Below are 15,728 nucleotides of genomic sequence, written 5' to 3'. Positions count from 1 at the left end.
GAATTCAGTACGTGACGATGTTTGATGTTTGCATTTTTCAAAAATTTCATGAGCTCATGAAGAAGAACACGAAGAAAAAGATGGTAAAAGAGATGGATCTTCGGTAAAGTTGTTCCCTAGGACACCAACTATGAGCTCTTGAGGTTTGCAAAAATCTTTAAGGGATTCAAATTTGACAAAATCTTCGAATTTTTTTTGCAACAGCCTTATCCGAAAATTGTGATTTTTTCAAAGACCTTCGGATAATCGAGTCTGGACTGTAATTGGCAAATATTATACAATAAAAATAAAACAACATTTTTTGAAATTTTAAAATGAAATAGTAAACTCATCGCAGTCACTCATCGCCGAACGAATCTTTGCCGACTGGTGCCCGCAAGCATTTGCGAGCGAAAACGACTCGCTAGCTGCCAGCGCCTTGACCAATTGCTTCACACAGAGTAAAAAAAAATCATGGTAATATTAAATCTCGGACATCTTTTACATCTTTTATGTCATAAACAATGTGTAACTTTACCACTTTTCTGGTGTAATATCACTTTTTCAGTCTAAATTGAAGTAAAATTACGTCATAAAAGAGGTAATTTTCAACCTTCAAAAATTACACCTTCCAAATTTAATTTTTTTTTACTGTGCACAGCGAAACAAAAACTTGGGAAATTTATTTGCCTTTGCCGTCCGTCGACCCGAGTCACAAACGAATGTGTTCAGAGAGGAGAGAATCTAACAAAGCACCAGCGAGGCGCTCAAAACGCAATCGGTCTCTCTGGACCATTCGCTGTAAAACACGAATGGAGTGAGAGCGAGAGCAAAGAGAGAGTTTCGGTAGGAAACGGTCAGTGCAGTTTTTCGTCGCGTTCGATTTGTGATCGAGAATGAATGAGTTTTTTTTGAGCAATCAGGACCAATGCTCAAAATAGGAACGATCAATGATAGGAATTTCTGACAAATGAGTTTTTTTTAGAAAGAAATATTGAAATATGTTTGCATAAATGGTGTAAACTCTTTTTTTACGAAAAATCCCAATTTGATGTTACAAATATTATTTGAAATGAAAAATGGTTTTCAAAACGTACTGATAGGCATTCCAGCTTTTCAGTTAACAGAAATCTTCAAAATAAAGTTGAGTTGGCAAAAAAATACAAAATTGAAATTACAAGCCTAGGTTTCAACAGTTGGATGAAAAAAAGTGTTTAAAATACATTTTACATGCTTTCTCTTGCTTTCCAATCATTAGTTTTACAAATATGGAGGTATTGACGGAATTTTTCTTTTCGCGAATAAAAAAAACTATTCGTGGGACTGTACATTGAAAGTTTGTTAAGGGGTTACATACATGAAAATCGACAAAAATGTCAGATGTTGGTATGAGCACACACCTAAAATTTTTATTAAATCTTTTTGCAGGGCATTAAAATGTACATATTAATCTATTTAAAAAATAAATATAAAGACATTTGGATGTACCATTGCCGAGATATAGAGGACAAAATCGTGACGTCAGAAATGAACTCAAATCACTCAAAGTTCATTTTGTGAGTGACTTTAACATTTTGGCCTAGTTTGACAGCTACCTCGTTCCCAGGTTTTCTGTGGGAGAGAAAAGGAGGCGAATACTTTATGAAAATCATACCTGTCAAAATTCCTAGCCTCAACATTTTGTCGCGAGTTGCTTTTCTCCTCTATAGCTATTTTAAGTTAGCAGTTTCAAAAAACGGGTGCCACGATATCTCAACACTGCTTTGACCAAATCGGCTCAAAATTTTGGTGAAGACTCGTTAAACTAGCCCTGTGTGCATGACGAAGGCCGATTTTCAAAAACTAAGATTTAAAAAAAGATAAAAATATTTTTGAGTTTTTCATATAAAAAATCGTCAGTTTTTGATTTTTGTGTTTTTTCAAAACTCGTAATTTCAAAATCGGGCTTCGTCATGCACACGGGAAATGTCTTGGGAGTCTTCACCCCAAATTTCAGCCAATTTGGTCCATCCCATCTCGAGATATCGTGGCACTCGTAAATCAACTCGGTGTTTAGAGAAAAACGTTCACAAAGTTTGACCGACGGTCGTCGGTTTGACAGTTCGCTTTGCGCATGACAAAATTTTGAACTTAAATCGTCTCTAACTCTGTTTAACCAAGAAATATCTTCATGAAACTTTCAGGAGTCATTGAAAATCATCTTTTTGGTAAATTTAGTGAACTTTCTGTAATATTAAATTTTGGAATTTTCTACATGTACACAGCAAATAAAATAGTAATCCAGCTGCGTGTAAAAGGCCTGGGTGTAAAATAAATGTTGCATTATTTTATGAAATTCTATGTAATATTACACCTTGAAGTATGTAGCTCGTCAGTATGGGAAACCTACTTGACCTAAATGTCAATCTGATATATGCGTTTATCCTTTCCATTTTACATCGGTCTGATGGCCGAGCGGGCTAAGGCGCCAGTCCTTACTGTTGGTGCTGGGTTTGAGTCCCATCGGTTGCAACTTTTTTTTTTGTGTTTACAAAAATTGTACATGCAGTGTGTAATATTAAGTGTCTTTTTTGACGAAGGTGATGTGCATGCTTTTGCATGCGATTTTACCATCGGATTTTTTGCTGTGTATGTAACCCCTTAATCGATAGAATTATCGTCGATAATATTATCGTCTAACGATAATGGTTATCGTTATCGTTGGAACGATAACGATAATCTATCGTTATTTTATCGAGGATAACGGACGATAACTTATATTTAATATATTTCTAAAATTGACAAAACCAACAAAAAAAAAAATATTGTAGAATTTCAAAGTATAAATACTTTAAAAAATCACAAAATATCGTATTATTTTTAAAGTACTCAAATTTTAATAATTTGCAAAATGGGTATCAAACGATTCGAAATTTTACATGCATTTTCACTGTTTTAGAGTTTTTTGAAAGACATACTAAAATTTTCACAAAATACCGTTTTTTCTTAAAAATCCTAATTTTTTTATAATTCGAAATAATGGGTATCAAACGATTTGAAATTTTAAATGTATTTTTACTGTTTTAGAGCTTTTTGAATAAAATACCAAAATTTTCACAAAATACCGTATTTTCTCGAAAATACTCAAATTTTTATAATTCGCAATATGGGTATCAAAAGAAGCAAAATTTGACCTGCTTTTTCATTTAAAAAAAACTCTAAATTTGGAATCGTTTATTTTCGAGAAAATTTGGTATTTTGTGAAAACTTGAGTATTTCATTCAAAAATGTCTAAAACATTTAAATTACATTTGAAATTTCATAAACTTTGAGAAATATTTGCAACGGCCTTATTGTACATAAAAATAAAGTTTTACTACTACAACGTTTACTTTTCTTTAAGAGAAATTTACATACAAGGTGTTCTACTCTAAAATGAAAACAATGAAAAAAAAACAACACTTAAATTCAAAATCATTCTCCAACAATTTGCAAACTACCCCACCCATAGAAATGGTTCGTTCCATGGGAATTGAATATGTCCTATCTATCATTGCTATTTGGATCGGAAGTAGTTTTACGACCCTGCCACAGCCGGCCCAGCACAGTGCGTTGCGGTTGTTGGGTTTGCACACACACATAATAATAATCGACTCGCAAGGCCTGATAACACAGCTTATGACGATTTCGAGAATGCAACTTGCCACAATTGCTTTTGGCGTGACCTCAATTGGCGGGTTATTCGGGTTTACCGCAAATATCTAGATACGATGTGATAAACTTCAATGTCGTCAAATTAAAAAAAAACTAATTTCGAATTCAAAGAAGCCTTCCCCTCCCCTGATATTCTCGAACCGTTCACATTCCAGCAGTGGCGCACGTGTCCCGCTTTGATCGTTAATCATCGAACTCTAATCGCCGGATTACCATTTGACTATAGTTTATAATCTCGCGCTGGCTCAATTCGGTCTTGTCACTGCTTCCAGCATGACTCTATTGCTGACTGTTTGTTTGTTTGTGTTTTCATTCACAAGTACCACTTTATGACGTGGCGCGGGAAGATAATCTCGTGGCATGGCGTTGATAAGAACCGGTTGGAACCTCGACCACCGATGATGATCATCACAAATGCGAGCTGGTCTAGTTTTCGGAACCAGTTTCGAGCCAGAGTGGGGCATATTGGTCTTAAATTAATTTGAGTATTTCAATATTATTATATTTATCTCAAACCTAAATGTTGTCTTTTTAAATTATTTACAACATTTGCATAATAAAATAACTTGAAAGTCAAGTTTAAGTGAACAAATTCGATGCACAAAAATAAAAATTATATATTTTTTATATATTTTTTTAATTGGATCCGGTTAGAACAGATTAAAAGACATAAATAATGACCACCGATAAACTTCTTGTCCCTAAAGGGCTGCTCCATTACAAGAATCTAAATTTTAATTTTAATTTTAGTCAATGATTGCTTCACAAAATAATATAAAATTTAAAAATGAACTAAATACAGAGCATTATACGTTGATGATAAATTTTCTCCTAAAATGAAAATAATTCACCATGAGAGCTAAACTGCCGTTCTACGCATAATTGTCCCATGTTCAAAAAAGTGCAACTGAGAAAAACGCGATTGAAATTTTTCGACCGATTTCTGTGTTTCTACGCATAATTGTCCCGTGGGTTCCTATTCGCCCTATATGTCCCTAATCGCCCCAGTTAGCAGTTTATCACCCTTATTTGTGATCCTCTTGCTATACAACAGATAAACAAAACATAATGCTTCGTAACACTCATGATTCCGTGTAAGAAAATACTTGGTGGGACAATTATGCGTAGAAGTTCAATGATGGGACAAACAGACTTGGTGTTGTTTTCAATGAGTTTCCGAACAAAGTACTAGATTTTATGTGTTTTTCATGAAGTATACGACAAACTAAACTTAAAAATGTTGAAAAGTCATAATCGTCCAAAAATGACATGGGACAATTATGCGTAGAACGGCAGTAAATTAGTTTCAATTACAGTCCAGACTCGATTATCCGAAGTTTCGATTATCCGAAGTTCGATTATCCGAAGGTTTGTATGGGACTTCGGATAATCGAATTATGACAAAGCAATTTTTTTCATGTTTTTATTTATTTTCTAACTTTTTACATCTTATTCGAGTTAGTCATTTTAGTCAAATTTCAATATTTATTCGATTGCCTTTTAAAGTTGAATATGCATTTTATTAATCTGTTATCGCCGCCATTTTGGACGTCATCTTGGATATTAAAATTCTAAATCATTTTAGAGTAGTTTATTGGTCATACCCAAGCTCGACCATAAATAACAAGACATAAATTATTTTTTTCGTGATTCGATTATCCGAAGTGAAATTTTTCCGAGGCCTTCGAATAATCGAGTCTAGACTGTAGAGGCAAACCAAGAAAAAATACCAGAATGAATAAATTAGTGAGCGAAATCAGAAAATAAATGAACAAAATAATAGCATAATAAATATTTTCAAAATTAGTTATTTTACAATTTACAATCTTTTTAAAACAAGCAAAACAGTCGCGGAAAAATGTCGTTTAAAGGGGCAAATTATATTACAAATGGCAAAACTTATTTATATGTTGCAAAATTCGAGCACATGGAAAAAGTAAATAAAAAATAAATGTAAATAAAACATTAAAGCAAACAGAAAATAAATATTAAAAAAATAATGCTAAACGAAACTTTTTTAAGAAAACTTAGAATTATGCCAAATTAAGGTAAACAAACAAATTCAAGTCGTTTTAATTGCATTGTTAAATGAATATTGAATCAAAATGTATGCAAAGTAAAAATGCACAACTTTGCTAAATGAAATGGTTTTTGAAATGGTCGCATGAAATTATATTAAAAATACCATTTCTGTAAAAAAAATTTTCGGCAATTTTAGTATCCATGATAAATTACATAGAATCATAAAGACAAACTTAATGCCAAAATAGTAGTTTATGAAACAAGTAGCAAAAAGAGGATTTTTTCAGCACGAGTCGTACATTTATCCAACGAGGTTCACCGAGTTGGATAAATACGAAAAGTGCTGAAAAAATCAAGTTTTGCAACGAGCTCCATACAACATTTTTTGCAATTCCGAAAAAAAATCCATTGAGTGAAATGTTAAGTAAAATTTTCATGTGTTTTGTCAATAAATCGTTTAAATCAAAAAAAAAAAAAATGATGAAAAGTGTTACTTTTCGAAACAAGTGCTGAAAAGTTCAACTTTTCAGCACCTATTTCAGTGCTGAAAAGTAGAGCTTTTCAGCATTTATTTTGAAAAGTGTTGCTATTCGATTCTGTTATTTTTGGTACAGAAAAGTAGGCTATTTCGTTGTTCAAGAATGACAGGAAAAGTAAGTAGTTTCACGACGGAATTACAAAAAAACTGTTTCTTGCACCATACTAATTCTAAATATTTTAATTAATTATTGCATAAGAAATTTTGAGAAATCATGAGTAATCGCGCGATGCTACTTCGACAACGTGAATGTAGATGGCGCGAGTGATACATAGTTTGCTTCAGAAATTGGAATAAAATTTGTTCCTGGTGTCATGTCCGTTCGTCCGTGATCCACGTAAGTAAAACCAAGCAAAATCTAGTTATTTAAATTTAAGGTAAATTTAAATCATTCAAAATCAATATGTATTCTAATAAATTTTTAAAATTGAATTATTTTTTTATGTTGAAAATTATACCTTTTAAAGACAAAAAAAAACCAAGTTGTAATTCTATCAAAAAAAAAAAAAAAAACTTAGAATTAGAGTTTGTTCCTTATTAAATAAAAACAAAAACATAGAAAAAAAAAACCAAAAAGAAGGCAAAACATGTTTTGGTTTTATTTTTCAACCTAATTTGCTGAAATAAAGGCAATTTAAACTAAAAAATGCTACAAAGCCAAACAAAAACTAAATGAAAGAATATCGCGAAAAAATCAATATGAAAAAGAACCCAAAGTAAAAATAAATCAGAGGTAGAATAAAAGAAAATTATGCCAAATCATAGCTAAATTTAAATTAATATGTATTTTTCATAAGACAAATTTAAAGTAAAATAGAAATCTTTTAATTAACATTCAAAAGAAAAGGCTGAACTAATACAAAATCTGAAAAATTAAATACAAAAAATAGTAAAATTAGAGCAAACGGAACATAATTTTACCTATTCCCCTTTGATTTTTGAAAATCAAGCTAACGTCTTCCCCCTCATCCTTGACCAGAGCAGAGGGACAAAAACTTTAAATATTTTTTTTTATCAGCCTAAGGCCGTTGCAAATATTTTTTGAAGTTTATGTCCCTCGGCTCTGACCAAAGTCGAGGGGGGGGGGGAGGGGGGCAAACAAATAAAAAACTATTAAAATTTAAATTACAAGCCTAGGTTTCAACATTTGGATGAAAAAAGTGTTTTAAAATGCATTTTACAGGCGTACAGTTGTTTTCCAATCATTCGTTTTGAAAATATCAAGGTATTGACGGATTTTTTTGGTATTTCATGAAAATTTAAAATGTTTTCAAAGGAGTTCAAACATGCTGAATATGATTATAAACGCGGGAAAATGCATTTTAACTGGTTTTCAGTTGATTAAACTTTAATTTTCATTAAAATTTTTAAGTTTTTCGAAAAAATATTTTTTTTGGGGGGGGGCGACATAGCAAACAATATAAAGGTGAAATAAAATTAAATTTAATGCAAAACTGCATAAAAAATTATGTAAAGCCTACATTGAAGAAAAATAATAAAAATTAAGAATTATAGTTGAATAAATTCAAAATAAAGAAACAAGAAAATAAAAAAAAAGACAAATAAAAACCAACATGAAGCTTTTACTTATCAAGTAGTCAGAATCATTTTTTTTAGGAAGGTCCAATAAATAAAATTTCGGTTTCATACATACCAAAAAAAGCAAAAAAAAGGAATTTATGGTTTATTGGATTTTTTAAAACTCGTTTGACCTTCAAATTATCAAATTTGCATTCTGTAACGTACTTTATGAATCACGCGGAAATTGGGTCCTAAAATGAAGCTTAGATTGCTGATATTATTGTTTACAGCGATAAAGCTTATTTTTCTGAGTACAATGACCCTTTGTACGACCACAAAGAGTTTAAAATGGATTTTTAAATCAATTTTGAAAAATTAACCTCGCGGTCCTTCTTGACAGAATTTCCTACTCGTTCCAAGGGGACCATAGTTGATCCATCGAAAAAATGTTGTCTTGTCTTTATCTTTTTTGCATTAAAATGAAAAAAAAAGTGATCAGAAATGGTTTTTAATCGTGTTTTTTACCGTTGTACATAAAAATTTATAGAGGGCTTTAGTACCCAATTTCGGAAAAAATACTGTTGATTAAGGTGAAACGGGAAGCCAGCGCCATATTGTAACCACGACTCGGGTTATTGAAAGCACCTTCCCAGTCACGACGTTCTAGCAGGATTCTAGCAGAGTTCTCACAGAGCTGGATATTCTTACAGCATTCTAGCAAAAATGTTCAACCGTTCTAGCAGGATTCTGGCAGAACCAGCTCTGCTAGAAAATTTCGTGACTGGGTTCAAGGAAAACGCCGAGACATAAACATGTTCTGTCTGTTGCAGATGGTAAATGTTAAAATAGCAAGTTAAGAAATTGATTTAACGTTGCACATCAACCAGAGCTTTTGCACCCAGATTTTTGTTACATACATTTTATTATCTTTAAAACTACGGGTACTATCGAAATAATTTTTTATTCATCCCATAAAGTACTGTCCATAAAGTAATTTACAACAAAGTTTGACTAATTTTACAATCCCGTTGTTGCAGGATTGGGTCCGTAAGTTTGACAATTTTAGAATAATAAGACAACAACATCCTTCGTTGCTGTGCACCCTTAAGTTGAACAGAAGTTGTTCACGAACCGGCGTCCCGTTTCACCTTAAATTAAATTGATGTAAATTTAGGTGAAAATCACGTTCTGTTGTAACTTTATGTGTATCGTTGAATACGTATTTGATGGGATGAGTTTAATGAACTGGAAACTTGTAATTTCTATAAGAAACTATTCCTAAATTCTCACAGATTTTATTTTGTGGTTTACTTTCGCTAAAAAGATCTACTGGAATGTCTTCACGTAAAACACTGAAACCTGGAGGACAATTCGCACAGCTATGTCGCTGGAACTAGACCGTCTCAAGCGGAGGTCACCGCTCGCGCGCTATGTGCAGAACTTCATGAAACCGACGACCAACCAACCAAGGATCGAATATCCGAACCCGGTCCGGCCCGTCATCCAACACACGTGGAATGTGTGTGTGTGTGAGAGCTGCGAGTCTCTTTGACGTCAGGAATACGGGCGGGTGTTGGATGGAGGCCGCGGCCAGGTCGGCTGGCTGGCTGGCAGACGGGAACCGGTTTCGATCTATCCATGCATGGACTGACTAACAACTGGTTAGAGGTTCCTCCACTGACACTCTCGCGTGGCCTGCTGAGAGAAGAGCTGAGTTTGGTGGGGAGAGAGAGAGAGCGAGAGAATCAAGCGTAGTAGGCCGCCGGCTAAAGGCAGGACAAGTGGAAGTTGGAAGATGATGAGTAGCAGTGGAATCGCCGACGCGAATGGACGTGGTGTGTGCTTTTGGGTAGCTTCGCGATCAACGGGAACGGGTCGGTATTACAGAGGTCGTCCGATCAGAACAAGCCTGCGGTAGTACGGAAGAACTAGGAGGACGAGCTCGGGGGCAAGGTCGTAACGCAGAACTTTCTCATTGTGGCGGTTGTTCGAACGGAGGGGGAGCCTGGATTTTGATTAGATAAACGAAGAAATTGTCTCCGATCGTAGCAGGTCGAGGGAAACCCGGTGGGTTTCGACGAAGATTCCGGACCTTTTTTGGAGAACCCGGAGCGGAGTGTGTACGTGAAGCGGCGACGAGCGCGGCACGACCAAAACGAGACTTGCCGTCGTTGTTGTGCAGAGAGCGAGATAGAGTGAAGACTTGTTGCAGAGGAGGGGTATACGAAGCAAAACAACAACAAGTACAGAAGAGGAGATGTGTTTATAAATTAATATTAATTCAATCAACAAGAACGAATGTGACGAAAGTGCTGAAGCCGCGCTGAAGATCGCAAGCCGTCGCGTCGTGACACACGGACGTATAGCAAAGGTTTCGACAAAAAATACACGATCACGATCGTCATCAGAGAGCATCGTATCGCAGTAGGCAGTGTCGTAGCGTTGCGCGCAAACGCATCATCCACCTGTTCATGGCCTGCTGAGAGGTGTTCAGAACGAGTCCGTCGTGTTCAGAAGTGTGATCGTGAAGAACTGCGGAGTGCGTCGTGAACTGAAAGTCGGCCGGCAGCGGATGCTGTAGGAGGGTAAGTTTGCCAAAACGAGATTAGCGCAAGGAGGCGAGCGCGCGAGTTGTACACACGCGCGCTCGGGTTATCGACGGAGGGAAAAAGAGTCTGCCTTCGCCTATACAGCCGAACGTTTGTGTTCAGTGTTGTGTGTAGAGGAGTTCAAATGCACGAGGGTAGTCGCTATAAACAGTTTGACAGATTGTCTGAGTTGCCATAATGGAGGATGCTATAAAGTACTTTCGCACAGCTGTTTCACCCCGAAAAAAAAAAATCGATTTTTACTCTTCAAATATTCACCAGCATCCACCCTCGCGTCACAGACAAACAGAAGTGAAGATTTTGTAAAAAGGCACTTGGACCCATTTGTAGAATCACGTTTTCTTATCCAAGTTTACAACTCAAGAAAAAAATTCTCTTGCCTCGAACACGCTGAGTAAGTCCTAAGAATTTATCCTGGAAGAAAAAAAAAAAAAAAAAAACGAAGTTGACTTTATAGCTGTTGGCCACCATTGCTAGTACCAACCACTAGTGTCTTCCTTTTTATCTACAAGGACTTCGCCGCCCTGGGCTCCTAAGTGTATGAAAGTATGGCACGGAGCGACGGCGCCGAATACCCATATTTACACAAAGAATTTTAGAGCGCCCGCCGCGGGATTCGAACCGGCGACCTCTGGATTGTGAATCCAGTGCGCGGTCCGATTGATCCACACGGGCGGGACATCCTGGAAGAACTTTTCGTTATACTTTTGTGAGAACCCCTGATTCTGTAAATCGACTCTCATTACACATAATCAACAGGGTAGAAAAGATATGCGTACATACCTTACCAAACGCATTAAGATGTTTTTGGGCGCAGAAATTGCAGATTCGATCAAATCGAGTAATGCACAGTTCCAGGTCAACCACTAGAGAAAAAAGAATCTGTAATTGGTTGAGTTTCCAGCGAGTTTAAGTTACTATTCCAACTGATTTTTGTGGGTTGGATTTTGGAGTGTTAAAAGAAAATGCCCGAAACTTTTTTTTCGACATAAACCAATATTTTAATAGTAGCGTGACTGTGCAATACTGGAAACTACTTAAAAAATTATTTTCCTGTGTTGATTATCACATACTTTGCAATCTCTCTTCCTTCAAGTTGTTCTCAAACAATCAGAGAAAAAAAAAACATTTCTGCTTGAAAAAAATAAAATTTACAATTTTACGAAATTGGTACGAAAAAACGTTTCATTTTGCATTGACTGTTGTTCTCGATTTCATTGGTAGGTTTTCAAACACGCACGAAGCAAAATGTTCATCGTTCGGTCAAAACGTTCATCGTTTGTGCAAAACGAGAGAGAGTTGAGAGAAAAATTACCATTTCCGGTCTCTTTTCGCTCAATTCTCTCCCATTTATCATCGAATTCCTTCATTTTCTTGACATTCGCGTCCTACTTCCTACTCCCTGATTCCTGTTTGTGTCATTTTACATGCATTTGAGTTCATCGCTCATCAGTTTGAGTTCATTGTAAGTGCTCGTTTGAAACTTACCAATGAAATCGAAAATAATAAAGTAGAGCACTTCAAGGGCTTTAAAAAAAATTTGAACACCTGAAAAAATTAATTAATTGAAATTTCAAATTTTGACAGTACAAAAATTCACAAATTTAGTTTTATGTTGATGAAATTAAAAAAAAAATTAAACAATCTTCTTATGTATCTTTAAAAAAATCATTTGAGCTGTCTTCTGCACGGGGTCGAATGTGTAGAACTTGAAGCTTTTACGCTTCAATTTCTCCACAACTAGGTCGAAGTTCTTTTGGTCAAACGTGAACACTTGCACTGACGATTTACCTATTTTGAGGCAGTACACGAGGCCTTCCAGCTGCTCGTCAACATCGTCCGCCAACGTGTCCAAAACGAAAATTGGTGGTGGTCGTCGTTCCTTTGGAGTAATTACTTTTTTTGGCGAAATCACTTTCTTCCGTGCACGACCATGGTCGTCGTCGTCGTCGGTAGTGCTACCGTCGGTGTTGTTGTAGCTGCTTTCCTCGTCACTCAGTCTCGCGAACTTGTTACTAGTGGGAATGTTGGCGGATGTTGAAGCGCCATCGGTCGACAGATTGCCGGAAGTAGCTGAACGGAGCCTTATAGGGCTGCGGCCCTGGACACGGTAATTAGGGTGTAATAACTTGGGGTCAAATCCTTTGGCGCACACACTCCCCGGCGCGATGGCGGACGACGCGGCGTTGGTTTGTTTACCTTTTTGCACACGGCCGGTAGACGAACTTCGCGGGTTTTTCGAGGCCGCACTCGAACTGCCACGGCCACGGCCGGCCCTTGGCATGCTGTTGGAGCAAACTCGCGGCGAATCACGGTAAATTACGGCGAAAAATTTCGAAAAAACGATGGAGCACTGAGCACTTGACTGCTGCTTGCACTCGTGCGTACACGGAGGTGACCCACTATTAAAAACGAGCAAGCAGCTTTCTATTGTTGATGTATTTGACAATGTTGTTTGAATAGCGGTAAACTGCAAAAGTGACGAGAATGGTTGAAAATAGGTATATAACCCTATTTCTTTTTTTTTTAAGTTCTAAAAAACAAAATTTTCCTTTTTTGCTGTTTGGGTGTTTTCGCCATTAAAGGGTACAGAAAAAAAATAAACCTTTAAAAAAACTAAACGTGTTATTGTTTACATTGCGTGCTCTTGTTTTTGTTTATTCAAGGTCAAAATTAAAAACTATTATTTTTTGTAAGGTCCACAGCCGTTTGTCTGTGCTTCGCACAATGCTGTTTCAAGCGCCAATCGATGCATCAAATTGGACTCCTCGTACGGCTCGACATCGTCATAGCCATCATCTCAACTCAACTCGATCCAACGCGAGCCAATATAGATCAAAACGCGCTCCGAATTCACTTACTCGTTGGGTCGCCGATTAGTTCGACATTTCGAAGAGCAGCAGCTCGGCTCGCGAATAAAACCGCGCGCGCGTCCGTTGCATGATGCATGACATACTGCGCGAGCGAGGGCAGTGTTGCCAGCTAGAGAGTACACGCTGAATTTAAATGACGCATATTTTGACAGGAGGTGGAATTTTGGGTTATGGGCAGGAAGTGTGTGTTTGTTTACTTTTTTAAACTTATTTTTCAAATATTTTTTTTAAAGATCAGACAGTGCTGTCCTAAATCTGTTCTTGTTTTCGCAGCGAAGATGCGCTTTTAATGTCGCTACTTTTCTTATTAGTCTACTCTTGATTGTTTTTTTTTGTGCGCACAGATTTGTTTTCTTCTCCTCCCTCTGGGTTTGGTTCGTTTCGTTGTTTAGCATTTGGTTGCGCGCGTTGAACGATCGTTAACTTTTATTGAGCTGTGACCGTTTTTTTTCTGCTCTCCGAAGCTCAACTATTGCTCTTTGCCTTGTTTTGCCGTTTCGCAGCAAACGAGTTGTTTTATTTGGCTTGCTTTCTTCCTAGATCTGAATAAATCAATGAAAACGACGTAAGGTTGATTGTTTTTATAATATAATTTTCAAAACGATAATAATTTCGCCACTTTCAATAATTAAGTCATTACCATAAATCATCTCAACGATGAGCCCTTTGCAAATGTCACCCCTCTTCCCTCAAATGGTGTGGAACTTTCTTCGAAGTGGTTTTTAAATGTTTTGCGCGCTCGCTCAACTCAACATACACGACGACCAGAGTGCCGGCCAGTGCCATCCAGATTGGGTTGTCGCGTTGCGTATGTGGGAAGAAATTTTGTGTGGGTATTTAAAACAGCAACAGCACCACACATCAAAGCAGGCCTTGCGAATTTGAGTCATATTTGCGTGCTTCGAGTGACTGACAGTGTGCAGAAATTTTGGGGGGCTGAATGAGTGTTGAGATTTGAAATATCAATTTATTTATTGACAGTCCCATGTTTTAATGTGTCTAAATATAATTTTATAAACATGAGTGCTTTTTTAATTTTTTCCGAAAACTATAATTTGGCTACTTAATTCTTTACATTTTTGTAAGTCGAGCTTTTTGTATTTTTTGATTTGGATGAAACTTTGTTTATGGAAAAGGAGCCTTTAATTCATTTTTTTTCACACAGGGGACCATCCATGAACCACGTGAACACTTTTATGAAAATTTCAGATCCCCTTCTCCCCTTCACCTTGGATGTAAACAAGCATCCTATCTCGCTCTTACTCAATATGAACTGTCACTAGAATAAGTGGGATAGACTGATTGTTTACATCCAAGGTTTCGCCCTTTTGAAAAGTTAATACGGAGCTTGGACAATCGCAAACCCCGCCTCGCCTAAAGGTGTCCACGTGGTTTAAGGATGACCCCAAGTCTCCATACAATTTTGAGGGCTGGATACACAAAATAGATTTGTGAATATTCGAAAATCTGTATCTTGAGAAGTTTTTTTTTGGATCAATTCGGAGTTTCCGACAAAGTTTTATGTTATGATGCGGATTTTTAAAAACAAACGAAATGTTTTACTTTTGATCACTTATGCAAAATTCTTATTTTTTTTAATCGATTTTTGAATTTATTCTAGGGAACTAAAAAACATTTTTTGCGCTAAAGTTTAAGATTTTGCTAAATACTGTACAGTCGTCCCTCGTTTTTGGAACAGTCTATATATCGCCTCATATTAAACAAAAAAATCGTATTAAGTTGATTATTAAACATAACGAATAGCTTTATCTCAAAGATTTTTGTCGAGATATAACGATTGATGACGTTCTTTCTTCGATTCTCGAAAAGTTTGATGAAAGCATTGACTCGTGAAATGCACTAATTCGAAACCCTTTTTTCTCAGTGATGTAAACAGATTTGGATTCTTTTCCGTTTCATCAGAAATCGAAAATTGACTTGCTTTTTTGTTTTATAATAAAGACAATTTAAAATGGCATTTTTTGATAAAAAAAGCATTTTTTCAAACTAAAAAAAATATGAAGGAAAACACCCCCTGCAATTGGTAAAAAAACAGAATAAATTTTCTACAACTCAGTAAAAACTTTCCAAAGGGGCGATACCCTAATAAGTAAACCAACTGAGTTTTCATCAAATTCTTGAAAATCGAAAAATACCCTCGAACAACTCAAAATTCCGAAACTACGTAATTTTACAAGCAAAAGGGCTTAACAATAAAATCAATCAAAACAACCCAAATCAAGTTTGCGCCCTTTTGTTTTCACCCAATCACGAAGGGCGAATATTTTGTTTACTACAACTTCCGACGTTTTTTTAACACTGAATTTTAGTTATCAATTAGTAAATTTTAACCTGCTAATTCAGAAAATTAATATACGCTCTATACATTTTTGTTTTTAAATTTGTATGAAAATTTGGTGCTGAAAGCAGCTTCTCAAAGCATTAATTTCGTAAAAAAATAGTTTTTCTCAGTGAAATGCGTGAAATAAAATC

The sequence above is a fragment of the Culex pipiens genome, chromosome 3, assembly GCF_016801865.2.
Source record: "Culex pipiens pallens isolate TS chromosome 3, TS_CPP_V2, whole genome shotgun sequence".
NCBI classification, from domain to species: domain Eukaryota; kingdom Metazoa; phylum Arthropoda; class Insecta; order Diptera; family Culicidae; genus Culex; species Culex pipiens.
Note: the sequence above shows the minus strand (reverse complement) of the source record.